Source organism: Pteropus alecto, unplaced genomic scaffold (assembly GCF_000325575.1).
Source record: "Pteropus alecto unplaced genomic scaffold, ASM32557v1 scaffold7, whole genome shotgun sequence".
Classification (NCBI taxonomy): Eukaryota; Metazoa; Chordata; class Mammalia; order Chiroptera; family Pteropodidae; genus Pteropus; species Pteropus alecto.
In genome coordinates, this window is record NW_006494614.1 from 16,344,460 (window position 1) to 16,351,126 (window position 6,667).

The window sequence follows — 6,667 nt, forward strand, 5'->3', positions numbered from 1 at the left end:
GGGTCAGGGGCTCTCCAGTGCTGGTCTTCTCTAGTTCAGGTCCTCATGATCCCAGACACCTCTTCCGCACATGGGCTTGGTGGCACCACAATGACATCAACACTATAAACTTCCATGACAGAACCACACAAAAAGTTACTTTTATATTCCTAACAAAGTCCAGAACAGTGCTGGTGCTCTGAATATCCGTTTCTCTTGATTCAGTAAACATGTCTTGATGGTATACAAAATCTTCAAATACTGATGAGAAAACTGAAACAGAAAACGAGGGCAAACCGTGTTCCAGCAGCAAGCCGAGATGGCATTGGTAAAGTACAGAGTGTCCTGGGCTAGCCATGTTTTGAAGCCAATTACTTTCTTAGTAAAATTAATTTTTCTTTCGCTTCAGGTTCACTTAAAAGTTAATAAAGGAAGGAGATCTGGCAGGATCATCTATCTCTCCATCTACCCACCTGCTTAATCACTAGCTGCCATGGACTGAGAGTCTGGGAACGCACAGCATCTTTGGATTTAATTGGATCTGGCACCTACCATTTACTAATAACCTTCTGCCTTGTCTTTCATTGGAGGTAAGATCTTTTAGGGTGAGTGAATAGGTCAGACTTCATAGAGAATTTTTTTTCAATTTTCTATTTGCCATAGGCGTAAATTAAAAACAAAAAGAGAAGGAGACTATAGCTAAGTTCTTTATGAAAGTATTGTGTTCTTGGCATTTATTGTTTGGGAATTAAAGAGAAATTTTAGTGCTAGGCTAAGACCAATGCTTTAAAAATAGTTTGGTGCATGTCCTCTTAATACCTGATTACACCGAGTCATTTCTTAAAGCTTTAAAAAAGCTTTAAATACTTTCGCATCATGATTTTTCCTTTAAATAAAATTCCAACAGCTTTATAAAACGGAGAACCATAAAGTAAAGATGACTAGAATGAGCTTTGCATCTTTCTGTGACATTTATATTTGTGACAGGACATTCACCAGCATAGTTAACAACTGAGTTGCTAACTCCCACAATGAAGTTTTGGATAATTGACAGCAAGACATCATTATTGTTTGTAATGCAAATTTTCACTAAAATTACCTATACTTCATAAAACGCTGATAATCTTTTTGCTCTTAATGAGCATGGCTAATTGCAGATGAGAAGTCATTAAGAGAATCCTTTTATGATACACACCAGTTATCAATTGATGGTGTTTTAGCTCCAAATTCCCCCCCCAACACATGTTCTGTAATAATGATCAGCATTCCTTTAAACACCTCTCCTTCACAATGAACGTGATGTTAAGCTTTCTCAGTAGAGGGTGCTGGAGGAACATTGCAGGAAGGGGCCCTCCTGGGGGGCTGCTGCACAGTGGGTGAGGGTTGTGGGTCTGACGGTGCTGCTTCAACTCGGGGGGTCCCAGAACACATGGTCCCTCAGGGACCTCGCAGCTCTGCTTTGGCCTGGTGATAACCTTCCCAGAGTCTCCTCGATGTGGAAGCCACATGTTCTAAGTCTCTGTCTGCACTGGCACCTTGACCTCCTCTGCAAGCACACACACTAGGCCACAGCTCATCTGGTTGCTGCCTGCACTCTGGAGTGTTGCTTTCCATTGCCAGTGGCAGTAAACCAGGACCTTCCAGGGACACCAGCGAACCTCTGCCATGAAATGGGCTGCAACTATCACTTCCTCAAGGGCTCTGAAGCCTAGCCTCCCTTCCAAGTTTGTCCTTCCTTGGGCATTCATTCTCTTTCAGCCCCAGTGTGAGTTTTCTTATATCTGACAGTCACTCTGATACAATAAAAAAACTAGACGTTTCAGTACATAGTTACATATTTAATTATCAAATAGACTTGAACACATACTAATAAACTATTATTTCATTTGACTCTAGGGTCAGCTTTTATATAACAAATTTATTGTGTACAAATTAAAAGAGAACATACATGCAATGTCTCTCAATACAAAGCTAACTCAGACCAAATAGTATAAAATAAAAAACACACACAAAAAAAGCAGCTTCTGAGATACTAAACACTAAATGTTTATGTTCACAATGAGTACTGCGCTTTCATCAACATCATGTAAATGTAAATATCCATATTTGGTATCAACAAACTCCACAGAATAGTCTTAATACAAGATAAAAGATAATTGGATCTGGTTTTGATATAATTGGGCTTAACTGGTGATTGGTGATTATGTCCTTACTGAAACAGAAAAGGGCTTATCCTCTCCTTCCTCAGATGTGCAGCAGGTAAAAGATAAAATCCGAGGCACAAAGACAAGAAAAATGACTTAATAGCACAGAGTTCTTGGGCTTTGGCTAGACAGCGTATTTGGTGACTCCAGCCACAAGTCATGCAAAAGATGCTGTTCCAATCAACAAAAAATTAGAATGCAAATGAAAACAATATGTATATTGAAAATACTATTCAATAAAGGGTCATTTGCAATGAGAATGACTATTTTTCAGTAATGACGAAAACATTGGAGAAAACAGATCTTTGCCAACACTTAAAATTCATTCTCTGCTAATATGACCCATTTTGGGGAAGAGGGCTGTCTCTTTTGGTAGACACCACAACCACCCAAATTTTCCTACCGTCAGCATGTCATTTTGCCTGCATATCTGATTTTAGCAGTACCTCTGTCCATCCTCATTGTAGATGTAACTGGTTTTTGGATTTCAGAAAAGCTGTCCCTAGAGAACTGGCTCACTCTGGAATGGTCTCACTTAGAGGCAGCCTGGTCACTAAATGAGTCAATGATTTTCCAATAGGGAAAGGGTTTCCTGCTGTTATCATTCAGAAACCATCCATAAATCATAATTCTGCAGTCATTTTACATGTTAAATTTGCAACTGCTAAAATTCTGTTTGCTCAGTTACCTTATGATTAGGATGGAAAACCTGTCGGTATTCAGTTTCTCATTTATGACTGGGATACAGTATAATAATAAATATTTATTAGGCATGTAAAATAGTACAGTAAGGGAAGCTGCAGCTGGAGTCATTCTTTCTGGTTGCCAATCTGGGCAGTAAAAATATTGCTGTTATCATCAATTTTGCTACCCGCTAAACTAGTTGGTTAGGATGTGGCTAGGAGAAGATTAAGAGTGGTTTACTACTAAAGGCAGAAAGAGAGAAAAAAGGGTAAGTCTGGTCTAGGATGACAGAGTTGATGCCAAATTGCTGGTCTTTTTGCCCCAGCTATTGATCTGAGTCATCTTTGAGCCTAGCTGTGGGTTGTCCCGGAGCCCAGAGTCTGTATTTCAACCTAGCGATATTATTAGTATATGACATGGGAATGGATTGACAGGGAGAAAAATATTATGCCAATTTAACAGATGGGATAATCATATCAATAAACTAAACCAAATAAGTGTGAAAAATGTCTATAATTTACCTCAGACAAATTGTTCCACCCATCTCCAAAGGCTAAATCCTACATAGGTGTGGTAGTTCATTTGAATGACAAATAATGAGCCCCAGAGCAACATGCAAAGCAGCTACAAGAAACACAGATGGCTGGTGTCTCTTGGCTTGCAAGGGCTATAGTACAATCACTCTTTCAGGGCAGGGTCTTAAAACAATGATCCCCTCATTTTTGCACTGAATGAGTACTGTTACCATCAATTACTTTAATGACAAAACTAACACAGGTTTTCCCCAAGAACTACTTTGCTAGGAAAGTAGCAGAAAGGAAATGGTTAAAAACTTTGGGCAGGGAAAGGAAGATATTTTCCCTTAACACTCACATTCTGTTTTCATCTTTGGCAATGAGACCAGAAAGAAACTTTAAGAAAGCAGATTATCTATATATTCTTATGAGCTCAAATGAGTTTTACAGATACAGAGAATTAACATTTTAGGGAATCTAGGACATAATCCTATTAATATTCATCACTATTCTGAAGATTATAGATGATATCTGTGTGGTTCATTAAATTCCCTCTTTAACACAAGAAAAAACAAAAATGCCACCATGACTTAGTTTACAGATGTGGGCCAATTCGACAGGGACATTAACTCTGTAAGACAATTAAGGAACAAGGCTGGACGTATAGAGAGATGTCCCATGTTACAACATACACACATTATTCTTTATTCCAGGAAAAAAAGATGCCCCCACCCGCCTAAAAAAAAAAACAAAAAACCTTCAATCTGGAGGAACAAAAAAGCAAGATGAGAAAAGCATTTATCTTGGCAGTAATATTAGAAAATTATATTCCAGAAGAGGTTTGTTCACATCTCCTTTCATATTACAAATGAAAGAATGAGATATTTTGCCAGAACTCCCCAAACATTTAAAGGTATTTATGTCTCCACTGTAAATTCAGGAGAGAGGTTGGTATAAAACAGTACTGTCTAAAAGAACTATAATGTAAGATGTATATGTAATTTGAAAATTTCTAGTGGCCATATTTTTAAAAAAGTGATATTAGTTTTAATATTTAATTTAACCTACTCAATATATCCTGAATATTATCATTTAAAAATATAATCAGTATAAAAATTATTAGTGACATATTTTATTCTTTTTTCATACTAACTCTTCAAAATCTGGAATATATTCTATACTCACGGCACATCACAAATTCAACTAAGTACATTTTAAGTGCTCAATCGTTCTATGTGGCTTGTTGGTATCATACTGGACAGAACTGTTCTATACTATAGAGCTTTCATTTCTATGACATTAAAATGATAGATAGTTGCACTGGAACTTTTTCAGTGGAAAGTTCGTTATAGTTAATTTTATTATAGAACCAAAAATGATGTATATTTTAAGAGTATGGAGCGTACTCTTTTTATAAAAAGGTCTAAATCTTTGTGCCTTTTATTATAAGCAGTATCAAGTTTTCAGTTAATATGCTTCCAAATGTGAGGGTCCTTAGTCTATTAAAAATGCTGTCCTCTGTTTAGCAGGAGCCTCAGAAGATAGGACTGCATTGCAATTTCTTGTTTTTATACCTACCAGTTTACACACAGGAAAACATGCGACTGCCACAACACACTGGGTTATATTTACATGACGCTGATCTCTTTCATTCATAAAGATCATTATGGATACACGATCAACATAATTTCTTATGACTTAAATAAATGTTTCTTTTTTAATATTCTACATATAACATTTCGATTATAGTAAGCCTATTATGTTGACATACTAAGGAAATGTGCCTATATAAACATGCAGTCTATATAAAGATTTCCTTCTGGTAAGATTCTGTAGCAGAAAACCAAATTGTTACTGTTTTGGAGGCAATCTGAAGTCTCGTGTTGCCCCCGGCATGGGGCAGGGGAGGGATAAAACGCAGAAGTGCGATGAGCATTTTTCCTGTTCTCCGCTGACACTGACACAGCAAAGAATTACAGGTCAGTGAGATTTAGAAAAAGATTTATTGAAGGATATTTTAGAAAGAGATGGGCTACTCTAAAGAAGGCTGCAGCCCTTGGAATTTGGGAGGTGAAAAGATAAGATAGAGTACGCTCCAATGGAGGGATGGGTTCTCAGTGAAGAGGGCTGTAACAACACAGAAGTGGGAAGGTCTGTATTATACTGGGGCTACGATAGGTGGTTACAAAGCTGTTCCCAGGTGATTGGCAGTGAGGTCATTTTGACTGACACTAGGCTGCTATAATACGCTTTGTCTAGTGCGCATGTGCTTACCCAGAATTCAGTCTAGATTCATGAACCTCTCGGCATAAACGTGGTATTATATAATGATGGTATAATGAGGCTGAAGTTGTAGGCAGGTTAGGGTTGTACCTTCTACGTAAGGGTCTGTGGCTGGATTAAACCAGCTTTAGGTTATGGCCCTCCCATCTTTTGTCTCCAGGAATGCAGGAGGGATTCTTTAACTACCAATGGGGTGATCTAAGGTGGTTTCTGGGATGGGCCTCCATTCTTTTATTCCCCTGTCACTCATGTCTGACTAGCTACCTAACAAAATCATGACATTAATTTCCTACCCAATGACTGGAAATGATGAACCTTATAATAGCTTCAAAGAAAGAACCTATATAGCACAGGGAGGTTTCCAAAGTTCATCTTCTCTTGGCCTGTTACGCTGAGAAGCTGAAAATCAGTACACAATAAAAACACACAATATATGTATGTAACTTTATTTTCTTCAAATAGAATAAGGTTTCACATGGTTTTCATACTTCTGGAAATAGCTTCAAAAGATTTTTCTACTCTAGAGTTTCTTTTTAATAATTAAATAAGTGCTAACTGATAGAAGGTTTAAGTGTAAAGAACTCCTGAAAATTAATAATTAAAAACAATACAATTTAAAAAAGATAAAAGATATGAAGAGGGATTTCCAGCAATAAGAATTCCCATAATAAAAAATGTTCAACTTATTAGTAACCCAATATGTGCAAAATGAAACGAGATACCATTTTACACTCAGCTTGGCAAAAATTTGAGTCTGACAATCCCATAAGTTGGTAAGGATCTAGAGTACTGGACATTTTAATATACAGGTGGGAGTGTAAGTTGGTACCATTACTCTGGAAAACAATTTGGCCTTATCTATTTAAGTTGATGATATGCTTTATTGTATGACACAGCAATTCTATTCAAGGTATACATCTGCTCTTGTGTATGTGCACTAGAAATCACATAAAGGAATGAATGTTCATAGCAACACTTCCTTCCTTCCTTCTCTCCCACTTT